Source organism: Hemiscyllium ocellatum, chromosome 13 (assembly GCF_020745735.1).
Source record: "Hemiscyllium ocellatum isolate sHemOce1 chromosome 13, sHemOce1.pat.X.cur, whole genome shotgun sequence".
NCBI classification, from domain to species: Eukaryota; Metazoa; Chordata; class Chondrichthyes; order Orectolobiformes; family Hemiscylliidae; genus Hemiscyllium; species Hemiscyllium ocellatum.
In genome coordinates, this window is record NC_083413.1 from 14,056,959 (window position 1) to 14,072,144 (window position 15,186).

Consider the following 15,186-nt stretch of genomic DNA (forward strand, 5'->3'; position numbering starts at 1 on the left):
TCATAAAGGCTGTAAGGAAAAGCCAGGAACTACAGCATAGATCAGTGAGTCTGATGTCAGTGGTGGGTAAGTTGTTAGAGGGGATTCTCAGGGATAGGATTTACGTGCAAATGGAAAGACAAGGACTGCTTAGGGATAGTCAACATGGCTTTGTGCATGGGAAATCGTGTCTCACTAACTTGTCTGAGTTTTTTGAAGAGGTGACAATGCATGGTAAAATGTTGTCGATATGGTCTTCAGCAAGGCATTTGACAAGGTTCTGCAGGGTTGTTTAATAAATATATTCATTCGGGATGTCTGGCCCAGCATTTATTGCCCATCCCGAATTGCCCAAAAGCAATTGTTAGGAATCACATGTGGGCCAGACAAGGATGGCAGTTTCCTTCTCTATAGGGCATTAGTCAACTAGATGGGTTTTTCGACAATGGATTAATGGTCATCATTAGACATTTAATTCCAGATTTTTTTGTTTGAAGTCAAATTCCATGACCTGCCATAGCAGGTTTAAAACTCGGGTCCCCATAAATTATATGCATTTCTGGATTAACATTCCAGCAACAATACCACTTGGTTATCGCCTCCCTCTTGGTAGACTGGTTAGTGGGTTAGATACATGGGATCTAAGAGGAAACTAGCCAATTGGAAACAAAATTGGCTTGAAGGTAGGAAGCAGAGGGTGGTGGTAAAGGATTCCTTTTCGCAGTGGAGGACTGTGACCAAAGGTGTGCCACAAGGATTGGTGCTGGGTCCATTGCTTTTTGTCACTTATATAAATGATTTGGATGTGAATATAGGAGGTGTGGTTAGTAAATTTGCAGATAACACCAAAATAAGTGGTGTTGTGGATAACGAAAAAGATTATCTCAGAGTACAATGGGATCTTGATCAGATGATCCAATGTGGTAAGGAGTGGCAGATGGAGTTTAATTTAGATTAATGTGAGGTGCTGCAGTTTGGCAAGGCAAATCAGGGCAGGACTTTTACACTCAATGTTAGAGCTCTGGGAGTGTTACCGAACAAAGAGACCCAGCGGTGCAGGTGCAGAACTCCTTGAAAGTAGAGTTACAGGTAGGTGGGGTGGTGAAGAAGGCATTTGGCACATTTGCCTTCATTGGTCATAACATCGAGTATAGGAAATGGGACATTATGCTGAGGCTGTATAGGACGTAGGTCAAGACACTTTTGGAATATTGTCTGCAAGTTTAGTCACCCTTTAATAGGAAGAATGTTGTTAAACTCGAGAAGTTGCAGAAAAGGATGTTGCTGGGATTGGAGGATTTTAGCAAAAGGGAGAGACTGAATAATCTAGGCCTTTTATCCTGGAGTGTTGGAGGCTGAATGTGACTGTATAGAGGCTTGTAAAATCATGAGGTGCATGGATAGGGTGAAGAGCTGGGGGTTTTCCCTGGGTTGGGGAGTCCAGAGCTACAGGGCATAAATTTAAGGTGAGAGGAGAAAGATTCAAAAGGAACTTGAGGGGCAACTTTTTCACACAGAGGGTGGTGCGTGTATGAAACAAACTGCCGGAGGAAATGGTGGAGGTTAGTACAATTACAACATTTAAAAGGCATCTGCATCGGTATATGAATAGGACAGGTTCAGAGGGAAATGCTGGTAAATGGGATGAGGTCAGATTGGGATGTCTGGTTGGCACTGACGGGTTGATCCGAAGGGTCTGTTTCCGTCTTGTATGACTCTATTGCTAAAAGTAATTATAATTCCACTCACTCCTTCGACAGAGATGACAGGTGGCAGCTTAAGCTAAGGGTCACCACAGTTCAGGCAAGAGAAACAGGGACCTTTCTGATAAACTCAGCCACTGCCGGTATTAAACACGCAATGATGGCATCATTCCACATTACAAACCAACTGTCCAGACCCCTTGGCTAATGCCCATTCACACTATAGATAGAGGCACCCTTGAGCTAGACCTCACTGGAAGTGAGGTTCACAGCTACCAGTTCCACATGACCTAACATCACCTGATAACATTGGTCATGAAATCTAACTATTAGCATGCAGCTATTAAACTTAAAGACGGTAAGTGTTGGTGCATATGCATGTTTTTGAATTTTTAATACTCTTACTAAATCTTAATTACTTCTCACTGAGTCACTGGAGGAAATCAATACATGTTTTTTCTAATGGCCTAGAAAACATCCTCAACAAAATACAAGAAAAATGAAAGCGGAGTCGCAGGTAGATAGGATAGTGAAGAAGGTGTTTGGTATGCTTTCCTTTATTGGTCAGTGCATTGAGTATAGGAGTTGGGAGGTCATGTTGCAGCTGTACAGGACACCTATGGAATACTGTGTGCAAACTGGTCTCCCTCCTATTGGAAGGATGTTGTGAAACTTGAAGGATTCAGAAAAGATTTACAAGGATGAAGCTAGGTTGGAGAGTTTGAGGTATAGGGAGAAGCTGGGGCTGTTTTCCCTGGAGTGTCAGAGGTTGAGGGGTGACCTTATAAGAGGTTTATAAAATCATGAGAGGCATGGATAGGGTAAATAGACAAGATCTTTTACCTGAGGTGGGGGAGTCCAGAACTAGAGGGCATAGGTTTAGGGTGAGAGGAGAAAAATTTAAAAGGGACTTAAGGGGCAACTCCTTCACACAGAGGGTGGTGCATGAATGGAATGAGCTACCAGAGGAAGTGGTAGACGCTGGAACAATTGCAACATTTAAAAGGCATCTGGATGGGTATATGAATAGGAAGGGTTTGGAGGGATATGAGCCAAGTGCTGGCAAATGGGACTAGATCAATTTATCTGGTTGGCATGGATGAGTTGAACCGAAGGGTCTGTTTCTGTGCTGTACATCTTTATGAATGCTCTATCAACTGAACTACATTCAGTAAAATAAATGAAACAGAGTAGAGCTGAGTGCTGGAGCCTCGCAGTAAATGTGCATCTTTTATAGATTAAACTGAATGCAAATTGTAATGTATGCACAACAGATCTACATTGTTATCCTCCATAGCCAGATTTATTCATTCAATTTTAAAAAAGCAAAATGAGAAGTAGCTTGTGGAAGTGTTTGACCTGTTATATTGCCATGATTAAAGATGCAATTTATTGCCTTTTAATTGAGCTGCTTAAGCCTTCTTAAAATACAGTACCATATCAATCAGTCATCTCTGCATTCCTATAATTCATCCCGTACTTAACAAAGTATGAGCTTCTCATTGTGTGACCTGGAGACAGTCTATTTATGGCACACTGAAATCAAAAGTTGTGAGGATGGTTCTTATTAATTATCACAATGGTAACTCTTGAAAGTTGTCATTTAATTCCTAGTGTCATGTAGATGGTGGGGCAGTGTTTGAGTCAGTGGGCTATAATCCTAAGGTGGAGAAAGTGAGGACTGCAGACGCTGGAGATCAGAGTCGAGTGTGGTGCTGGAAAAGCACAGCAGGGCAGGCAGCATCTGAGGAGCAGGAGAATCAATGTTTTGGGAATACGCCGTTCATCAGGAATGAGGCTTGTGGGTCGGGGCCAAGAGATAAATGGGAGGGAGGGTGGGGTTGGGGGGAGTTGGCTGAAAAAACGATAGGTGGATGAAGGTGAGTGAGAAAGTGATGGGTGAGAGGGGGCAGTGATGGACGTGTGGTTGCAGGATCCCAAGGCGTATCAATGTGGATTTCAATAGCTTCCTCATTTCCCCTTCACCCACATTATCCCAATCCCAAGCCTCCAATTTAGCACAGCCCTCCGGACCCGTCCTTCACTCCCCCTCTGACCTATCATCTTTTACCTCCCATTTATCTCTCAGCCTTGACCCACAAGCCCCTCCCATTTATCTCTCAGCCCCGATCCACAAGCCTCATTCCTGATGAAGGGCTTATGCCTGAAATGTCGATTCTCCTGTTCCTCGGATGCTGCTTGACCTGCTATGCTTTTTCAGCACCACACTCTCAGCTATATTCCCAAGCCTGTACGTTTAATGCTCTATAAGCAATGCATTCAAGTCCTATATAACTACAAAGGGATCTTGGTCAAATGGGTCAATGGGCTGAAAAATGACAGATAGAGTTCAATCTGGATAAATGTGAGCTATTGTATTTTGGTATACCAAACAAGGGTAATGATTATACGATTAATGATAGGGCCTTGGGTAGTGTTGTAGAACAGAAGGACATAGGGGTGCAGGTACATAATTCTTTGAAGTTTGCATCACCTATAGACAGGGTGGTTAAGAAGGCATTTGGCACACTTGCCTTTATTGCTCAGTCCTTTGAGTATAAGAGATGGGACACCATGTTGAAGTTGTACAGGACATTGGTGAGGCCTCTTCTGGAATAGTGTCAAATTCTGGTCACCCAGTTATAGGAAGGATATTATCAAGTTGGAAAGGGTTCAAAGAGATTTACCAGGATGTTGCCGGGTATGAAAGGTTTGAGTTACACAGAAAGGCTGGCTAGGCTGGGACTTTTTTCAGGGAGCATAGGAGGTTAAGAGGCACATTTTTAAAGTGAGAGGAGAGATTTAAAAAAGACATGAGGCACATTTTTTACACAGAGGGTAGTGGTGGATGTGGGTATAATTATAATGTTCAAAAGACATTTGGATAGATATACGAATTGTAAAGATTTGGAGGGATATGAGCCCGGAGCAGGAAGGTGGCACTAGTTTAGTCTGGGATTATGGACTGGTTGGACCAAAGTGTTCGTTTCCGTGCTGTATGACTGCATGACTCTATGGCCGGTGAGCAAATTTTAAATTCCAATAAAATCTGAAATTAAAAGAAGTGCTAGGCAATTGATACAATTCTTGTAAAAATGCACCTGGTTCACTAATGTCCTTTAGGAAAGGAAATATACTGTTGTCATGCAGCATGGCCTAAATATTTGCTAAGGAAAAAAAATGCAAGTGTATGTGAAAAGATCAAGGGTTTGGGACTAAGTAGATGCAGAATCTTGAAATATTTTTACGGCAGAGGTAGATAGATTCTTCGTTGCTGAGGGAATAAAGGTTATCAGGGATATACGGATTGTAAAGTTGAGGTTAAAGTCAATCAGTCATGATCTTAATGAATGGCAGAACAGGTCAGCTGAAAATGTGTTGCTGGAAAAGCGCAGCAGGTCAGGCAGCATCCAAGGAACAGGAGATTCGACGTTTCAGGCATAAGCCCTTCTGCCCACTCTTGTCCCTTGTTTCCATGTTGAATATTGTTCTTTCAAAGAGTTGGTACAAAAGGCTGAATGGCTTTTTTTTGTGCTGTGTTTTTCTGTGTAATGAGGTTGAATGTAGAATTCCATATTGAAAGGCATATTTTCAATTAATTAAAATAGCAAGTATCATTATGCTGCATAATTATATTTGAATATTTGCCCTGTATTCCCCTATTCTGGTGTTGTTTGCTAAGCAGCCTTCAGTGTCTCACTTGTTAGGCTTAATACAATTGCTGACATCACCTCATCATTGATTGCTGACTGTACAATCACGTTTAAGCTGATTTTTGAAAACTAAAATAAAAGTTCCATATTACTTTGACAGTTTAGTTCTCTGAAACATATACTCTTTCATTTAAATTGTATCATTAATTGGTATTTGAAACTTGGAGCTATTTATGATAGATGTTGCTGCTAATGCACTTGATCCTTGGTGACAGCAAATGCAGTCCTATTCAAATGGAACCGTAAGCAATTACAGAGTTGTGAACACAGCCCAGCTCTTCACACAGACCAGCCTTCCATCCATTGACTCCACCCACACTTCTCACTACCTCGTGAAGGCAACCAACATCATCAAAAACCCCTCCCAGCCCGGTTATAGTCTCTTCCAACCTCTTCCATCGGGCAGAAGACACAAACGCTTAGACACATGTACCAACAGATTCAAGAACAAACTCTCCCCTTTCTTTTGTTAGACTTTTGAATGGACCTGTCAAATTTTAAATTTGAAAATTGATCTCACTCATTTCACACCTTCTCTGCAGTTGTAACATTGTATTGTTCAATATGTTCTATTACCCTATTGCACTTTGCATGGTATGTCTGTACTGCACGCAGAACAAAACTTTTCACTGTACCTTTGTACATGTGATAATAATAAATCAAATCAAATCAAAGATGGTAAGTGCCAGAATGTAACTGACTGAGCAGAGCCCAAGTCTGCTCTCAGGATCTGAACAAGGTCCACATCCAACAGGAATCACTAGCTAAAGGGAATCCAGGTTATGTCTGATTCCTACCCACCATCCCACCTTCCTCTGTTAATCCCAGGGTTCTGATAACCATTGGAGGACGCTGCTCAGAATTCTGGCTGAGACCAGTTAACTCACCACAGACTGGATTAAACATTCCTGCACTGTGTGCTTGAGTTACTTGCTGAATAAACTTGCTAAACTAGCTGGTAAACTTCCACAACATAGAACATAGAACACTACAGCACAGTACAGGCCCTTTAGCCCTCGATGTTGTGCCAACCTAAGAAACTAATCTAAAGCTCATCTTGGGCGGCACGGTGGCACAAGTGCTTAGCACTGATGCCTCACTGCGCCAGAGACCCAGGTTCAATTCCCGCCTCAGGTGATTGACTGTGTTGAATTTGCACATTTTCCCCGTGTCTGTGTGGGTTTCCTCCAGGTGCTCCGATTTCCTCCCACAATCACAAAGATGTGCAGATGTGAATTGGCCATGCTAAATTGCCCGTAGTGTTAGGTGAAAGGATAAATATAAGGGAATGGGTCTGGGTGGGTTGCGCTTTGGTGGGTCTGTGTGGACTTATTGGGCCAAAGGACCTGTTTCCACACTGTAAATAATCTAATCTAAAAAATGTAAGTAATCTAATCTATCCTACATTATCATCCATATGCATATCTAATGGCCATTTAAATACCCTTAATGTTGGTGAATCCACTACTGTTGCAGGCAGGGCATTCCATGTCTTTACTACTCTCTGAGTAAAGAAACTATTTCTGCCATCTGTCCTATATCTATCACCCCACAATTTAAAGCTATGTCCCCTTGAGCTAGCTATCACCATCTGAGGAAAAGGGCTCTGACTGTCCATCCTATCTCATCCTCTGATCATCACCTCTTAACCTTCTTTTCTCTAATGAAAACAACCTCAAGTCCCTCAGCCTTTCCTCGTCAGACTTTCCCTCCATACCAGGCAACAACCTTGTAAATCTCCTCTACATCCTTTCCAATGTTTCCACATCCTTCCTATAATGCGGTGACCAGAACTGTATGCAATACTTCAAATGCGGCCGCAACAAAGTTTTGGACAGCTGCAACATGACCTCATGGCTCCGAAGTTCAATCCCTCTATCAATAAAAATTAACATGCCCTATCCCTTCTTAACAACCCTACCAACCTGGATGGCTCTACACCCCTTCTGGAACAAGGGGACATCATTTGCTATCCTCCATTCTTCTGGCACTATTCCTGTAGACAATGACGACATAAAGATCAAAACCAAAGGCTCTGCAAACCCCTCCCTGGCTTCCCGGAGAATCCTAGGATAAATCACATCCAGCCCAGAGAATTAATATATTTTCGCACTTTCCAGAATTGCTAACACCTCTTCCTTATGAACTTCAATGCCATCTAGTTTGGTAGCCTGTATCTCAGTATTTTCTGTGACAACATTGTTTTTTTTCCTGAGTGAACACGGATGAAAAATATTCATTTAGCGCTTCTCCTATCTCCTCGGACTCCACACACAACGTCCCACTACTGTCCTTGATTGGCCCTAATCTTACTCTAGTCATTCTTTTACTCCTGACATACCTGTAGAAAGTTTTGGGGTTTTTCTTGATCCTACCTGCCAAAGACTTCTAACTTCCCCTCCTGGCTATTCTTAGCTCTCTCTTTAAGTCTTTCCTGGCTAACCTGTAACATCAAGTGCCCTAACTGAACCTTCACTTCTCATCTTTACATAAGTCGCCTCCCGCCTCTTGACAAGAGACTCACCTTCTTTAGTAAACCATGGCTCCCTCGTTCGACAACTTCCTCCCTGCCTGACCGGTACGTACTTATCAAAGACACACAGTAGCTGCTCCTTGCATAAGCTCCACATTTCAATTGTGCCCAACCCTTGCAGTTTCCTTCCCCATCCTATGCATCCTAAATCTTGCCAAATTGCATCATAATTGCATTTCCCCCAGCTATAACTTTTGCCTGTAGTATGTGCCTATTCCTTTCCATTGCTAAAATAAACGTAACCGAATTGTAGTCACTATCACCAAAGTGCTCACCTACCTCCATGTCTAACACCTGGCCAGTTCATTACCCAGTACCAAATTCAATGTGACCTTGTCTCTTGTTGGCCTGTCTACGTATTGTGTCAGGAAATCCTCCTGCACACATTGGACAAAAATTGACCCATCTAAAGTACTCAACCTATAGCGTTTCCAGTCAATATTTGGAAAGTTGAAGTCCCCCATAACAACTACCCTGTTACTCTCACTCCTATCCAGAATTACCTTTGCAATCCTTTCCTCTACATCTCTGGAACTATTTGGAGGCCTATAGAAAACTCCCAACAGGGTGATCTCTCCTTTCCTGTCTCTAACCTCAGCCCATACTGTCTCAGTAGAGGTACTGATAAAGTGCTAGGAACATGTTGCTCAGACAAATGGTCCAACAGGATATGGTTTGGAATGAAAGTACCTAACCAGGGTGGGATAGGATAAAATAATTAAAGGTGAAAATGCAGGGAAGAAATTTGTACTGAATCCCTGCAAATACTAATCACTCAAGTTTTCTGTGCATCAGTAAAGAATAATTGCTTTTGCAAATGCAGACTTGTAAGAAGTGGGGTCTATTTTTCCTGCAGTCCTGATAAGCAATGGACTTGGCAAAAGATAAGAACATTTATTTGACCTGACCTGTGGTTTAAAAAAAGGTCTGCACAGAGTAAAAGAACAGCACAACACAAATGCAGGCCCTTCAGCCCACCATGTCTATACTGACCATGAAGCCATTCTAAACTAATCCCATCTGCCTGCACATGATCCATATTCCTCTACTTCCTGCCTATTCATGTGGTTGTCTAAGTGTCTCTTAAAGGTGAGTATCGTATCGAGACTAAGGAATCTGAGACCGTTCTCCTTGGAGAGAAGAAGGCTGAGAGGAGATTTGTTAGAGGTTCTCAAAATTGGATAGAGTTGATAAACAGAAGGTGTTCCTGCTTGTAAAAGAATAACGAATGAGAGGGTATTGATTTAAAGTGACATGCCAATGAGGTAAGGGTGATATGAAGAAAAGCTTTTCACTCAGCAAGTTGTAAGAGTGTGGAATGCACTGCCCGGCAATATGGACAAAGTCAGAAATCACGCATCACCAGGCTTATAGTCCAACAGGTTTATTTGAAAGTACAAGCTTTTGGAGAGCTGCTCCTTCTTCAGGTACCTGAGGCCTCAGATTAGAAATGATGTAAAAGGAAATGGGGAAAAGGCAGAAGATTGGAACTAGTTATTGGAACCACTGCAGGGACCCTGGGGGAATGGTCTCCTTCTGCACCATAACAATTCTATGATTCTGCACCTCCCACAATGCAGCACTTCCCTTAACAGTGAATTGACATGTCAATGCTTAATTCCCTGGAACCTCATGACTCCAAAGTTGAAAAGTCTAATACTAGGGAGCATGCATTTAAGGTGAGAGGGGGAAAGTTCAAAGGAGATGTGAGGGGCAGGATTTTTTATACAGAGAATAGTAGGAGTTTGGAATGTGCTGCTGGGGTGGTAGTTGAGGCAGATATGACATGGGTGTTTAAGGGACTTTTAAATAACTCATGATTAAGTAAAGAATGGAGGGATATAGACCAAGGGGAGGCAGAAGGGATTAGTTTAACTTGGTGTCATGTTCAGCACAACATTATGGGCCAAAGGGCCTATGCTGTACTGTTCTGTGCTCTGATTCAGAACACACACACACACACACACACACACACACACACACACACACACACACACACACACACACACACACCTCCCTGATTTCTCATCCCATTCCAAACAATGCAGCCATCTCTCAGCATTATTAAGGGACGCTTTGAACCTGAAATTCATGGAGACCAAGGAAGCTAATGGGTGAATTTTGTAATTGCTCAAGCAATGATAGGAGTGGCCAAGTGCTATCAGCACCCGTTGTTCTGTAAAATCTCAGGTGTAGATTATCAGACCGTGTCTTTGAGTGGTCATTGTGTAAGGGACGAGTCAACCTCAAAGGAGGCTTTCATATATAAAATGGTTCGATAGGTCACAGTGACAATCAGTTCTCCTGTAAACAACGAGAAGAAAGCGTACAGCCATAGTGACATTTATATCAATGCAATCTGGAATTTAAAACAACTCTCTCGATGGTATGTTGTCACCAAAGTGGTGAGATTGACATTCCTCAGTCAGGTTTATGAACACACTGCTCAATAATGTCTAAGGCTCGTTGGCAACAAAACTATGTTCAAACAATGTCATCTGCAGTTACATTGAAGACAAGGCTAGTTCTGGTAATACCTCAGCAAAGCATCATTTAATATACTTTCAAACAAATATTTTGCAATGGCACAAGTGGAAAGAATTGTTTTTTTTTAATGCAATCATTGGATAAGGGTGTTCCTGCCTAGGTCAGCATTTATTTCCCATCCAGAAGGTAGTAAAGAGTCAACCACATTGTTGTGGGTCTGGAGTCACATGTAGGTGAGACCAAGTAAGGATGACAGTTTTCTCCCATAAAGGACAGTAGTGAACCAGATGAGGTTTGCCTAACCCTCAATTCTTGGCCATCATTCAACCATTTATCCCAGATTATGAGAAAGTGAGGACTGCAGATGCCGAGATCAGAGTCGAAAAGTGTGGTGCTGGAAAAGGTCAGGCAGCATCTGAAGAGCAGGAGAGTTGAACATAAGCCCTTCATCAGGAATGTTTGGGGGGGGCATGGGGGCTGACAGATATGAGGCTGGAGGTGGGGTGGCAGGTGAGGAAACTGGGAAGGTGATAGGTAGGTGCAGGTGGGGGATTGATGGTGATAGGTTGGAGGGGAGGGTGGAGTGGATAGGTGGGAAGGAAGATGGACAGGTAGGACAGTTCGAGAGGGTGGTGCAGAGTTGGAGTGTTCGGTTGAGATGCAGTGGTATGAGGGGAGATGAGGAAACTGGTGAAATAAACATCGATCCCATGTAGTTGTAGGGTCCAAAGTGGAAAATGAGGCATTCTTTCTTCAGGCATCAGGTGGTTGAGGAGGCCCAGGACTTGAATATCCTTGGTGGAATGGGAGGGGGAGCTGAAGTGGTTAGCCACAGGGCGGTGGAGTTGCTTAGTGCATGTGTCTCAGGGATGTTCCCTCAAACATTCTGTGAGTTGGCGTCCTGTCTCCCCCCACTCCAGCATTATCCCTTACTCCCAATTCCTCTGTCTCTACTGTATCTGCTGCCAGGAGGAGCAATTCTACTCCAGGACATCCCAGGTGGCCTTCTAGTTGAAGGACTGCAATTTCCTCTCCCACATGATCAATAATGCCCGTCAGCGCATCTCCTCCACTCCCGCACATCTGCCCTTGAACCCCACCCCTCCAACCGCAACAAGGATAGAACCCCCCTGGTCCCCACCTTCCACCCCATTAATCTCCAGATACAGTGCATTATCCTCTGTCATTACTGCCATCTACAATCAGACCCCACTATCAGAGATATATTTCCCTCCCCATCCCTATCGGCATTCCGCTGAAACTATTCCTTCCGTGACACCCTTGTTGGTCCACGCCCCCTACCAACCCACCCTCCACTCCTGGCACCTTCCCTTGCCACCACAAGAGATGTAAAACCTGCACCCACACCTCCCCCATCACCTCCATCCAAGGCCCCAAACGATCCTTCGACACCCGGCAGAGATTTTCCTGCACATCCAAACACCTCATCTACTGTGTCCACTGCTCTCGATGTGGTGTCCTCTATGTTGGGGAGCCAGGATGCCAGCTTGCAGAACACTTCAGAGAATATCTCCAGGACACACACACCAACCAACCCCACCACCCTGTGGTTGACCACTTCAACTCCCCCTCCCACTCCACCAAGGACATGCAAGTCCTAAGCTTCCTCCACCACCAAATCCAAGCCACACAACACCTGAAGGAAGAACGCCTCATCTTCCACCTTGAGACCCGACAATCACATGGCATCGACATCAACTTCACTAATTTCCTCATCTCCCTTCCCCCACCTCATCCCAGACCCCACCCTCAAACTCTACATCGTGCTCTTGAACTGTCCTATCTGTCCATTTTCCTTCCCACTTATCCACTGTACCTTCCCCTCTGACCTATCACCATCATCCCCACCTGCATTTGTCTATTGCTTTCCCAGCTGCCTCACCCCCACCCTCCCATTTATCACTCAGCCCACTTCACCCACCACATTTCTATTGAAGGGTTTATGCCTAAAACGTCGATTCTCCTGCTCCTCAGGTGCTGCCTGACTTGCTGTGCTTTTCCAGCGCCACACTTTTCGACCTTAATTCCAGATATTTATTGAATTTAGTTTCTACCATCTGCTGTGGCAGGTTTTAAACTGGTTTCCCCAGAACATTATCCAGGTCTCTGGGTTAACAGTCCAGTGACAATACACCTGGGCATCACCTCCCCTTGTTAATGGGAACAGACTAATTTGAGAAACCCTTGTCAATGAGACAGCCCAGAGATAATGGATTAATTGGTCTTCTATCAAGGTTTATGAACTTACAGTGGGAATCCAGACCAGACTCATTTACTTTATCTCCTCTTCCCTTTCTCTGCTTCCCAGTTATGTATGCTCCCTAACTTTTCATCTGAAAATGTGTTGCTGGTTAAAGCACAGCAGGTTAGGCAGCATCTCAGGAATAGGGAATTCGACGTTTCGAGTCGAACTTTTCATCCCTGTTCAAAAAAAAATCAAAGAACTACGGATGCTGTAAATCAGAAACAAAACCAGAAATTGCTGGAAAAGTTCAGCAGATCTGGCAGCAACTATGGAGAGAAGGCACGGTGGGCGGCACGGTGGCACAGTGGTTAGCACTGCTGCCTCACAGTGCCTGAGACCCGGGTTCAATTCCCGACTCAGGCAACTGACTGTGTGGAGTTTGCACGTTCTCCCCGTGTCTGCGTGGGTTTCCTCCGGGTGCTCCGGTTTCCTCCCACAGTCCAAAGATGTGCGGGTCAGGTGAATTGGCCATTCTAAATTGCCCGTAGTGTTATGTAAGGGGTAAATGTAGGGGTATGGGTGGGTTGCGCTTCGGTGGGTCGGTGTGGACTCGTTGGGCCAAAGGGCCTGTTTCCACACTGTAAGTAATCTAATCTAATCAGAGTTAATGTTTCGGGTTCAATGACCGTTCTTCAGAACACCTGCTGCTTTATCCCAAAACCCCTTGCAAATCATTTTTATCCTTGCCTCCTTTACATTTCCAGGCTGTGTATTCCTTTCCCTAATGACTTGCTGAGTGAAAAAGGATTTTCTTTGCTTTACCCTTGCTGCTTTTGCAGATAATCTATGCCCCTCTTGTTTTTATGCCTTTTACACACAGGAACAGCTTCTCCTGATTCACTTTCTTTCTAGATTAGAGTGGTGCTGGAATAGCACAGCAGTTCAGGCAGCATCCGAGGAGCAATAAAATCGACGTTTCGGGCAAAAGCCCTTCATCAGGAATACAGGCAGAGTGCCTGAAGGGTGGAGAGATAAATGAGAGATAAATAAAGGTGGGGTGGGGAGAAAGTAGAGTACAATAGGTGAATGGGGGAGGCTCAGGAATTTGAAAACCCTCATCAAAGCTCCTCTCAACCTTCTTCTCTCCAAGAAAAACAGTCCCAAAACTTCTTCAATCTGTCTCTACAACTGAGGTTTCTCAGTCCTGAAACTGTTTTTAGAAACTGCTCCTGCACTTTCCCCAATACCAATATTCGTTTCCTACAATTAAGGGGCGGCACGGTGGCACAGTGGTTAGCACTGCTGCCTCACAGCGCCTGGAGACCCGGGTTCAATTCCCGACTCAGACGACTGACTGTGTGGAGTTTGCATGTTCTCCCCGTGTCTGCGTGGGTTTCCTCCGGGTGCTCCGGTTTCCTCCCACAGTCCAAAGATGTGCGGGTCAGGTGAATTGGCCATTCTAAATTGCCCATAGCGGTAAGGGGTAAGGGATAATGTAGGGGTATGGGTGGGTTGCGCTTCGGCGGGTCGGTGTGGACTTGTTGGGTCAAAGGGCCTGTTTCCACACTGTAAGTAATCTAATCTAAAAAAAACATAATGCGCACAACTGTACCTAATACTCGAGCTGAGGTCTAACAAGGGTCTTATACAAGTTCAACATCACCTCCATGCTTTTGTACTCTATGTCCCTATTAATAATGCGAAGGATATTGTATGCTTTACTGTTGGTCTTGCTGTACCTGTTCTGCCACTCTCAATGATCAGTGCATGTTTGCACACCAGTCCCTCTGCTCCTTCATCCCCTTTAGAATTATACCCACTGTTTTATGTTGTCTTTCAATGTTCTTTCTAACAAAATGTATCACCTCACATTTCTCTGAGTGGAAGCTATCTGCCCACTCTACCACCTTGTCTACACCCTTCTGGAGATCCAAACCGTCGCCTACGTTTACAATCCTTCCAAGTTTTGTGCCCACATTGAGCAGCTACCTTTCAAACTAAGGCAAGGAAACATGCTTGTTAGAATGAAAAGCAATTGGATATAATGCTGCTTGTGTCAGTGTAAGCTGGAACAACATTCCCAATGCACAAACAGCCATCTACCAGTGGGAGAGAGGAGAGTGAAATCAGCTGCTTGTCCCAGCAAAAGCAACTGACTCTTAAAAACTCCTTACCTGCCGCTCTGTAAGCTGGTGAGTGATGCGACGTACTTTCTGTAACTCTGTCCACTAAGGAGACAAGGTTAATTATTGTTGCATGCAGTGCTACATTGCTACAACTAGGAGTGCCGTATCAATGCGAGAATTGCTTAGAGGAAAATCTGATTTAACGTCTACAAATCATTTGAGTTCTATGGATTAGTTGGCAGTTGCATTTTCATTACAAAAGAGAGTTTCACTCTTATCAGGAGTTGACTGCCTCTGACCCGATAAGTAAGACTCAAGACTTGCCTGAAGAGAGAATTTTCTTTAGAAGTCGTTAAGTACTTACTATGGTTTAATGCTTAACTAGCAGAATAATGGATAGATGGGTGTGATTTCAAGGACTGAATCAAATTTACAGCTC

At 43.9% G+C, this 15,186-nt stretch overlaps 1 protein-coding gene across 1 annotated transcript in view; it reads right to left on the bottom strand.

The window, feature by feature from the left end:
* The window catches only part of mindy4b (MINDY family member 4B), a 90,946-nt gene extending 76,103 nt beyond the window's left edge, over positions 1–14,843 (bottom strand). The window contains exon 1 of the mRNA XM_060834016.1: positions 14,796–14,843. The gene's annotated coding sequence lies outside the window, so the exon portion shown is untranslated. The remainder of the gene's footprint in view (positions 1–14,795) is intronic.
* Between the last annotated feature and the right edge of the window lie 343 nt (positions 14,844–15,186).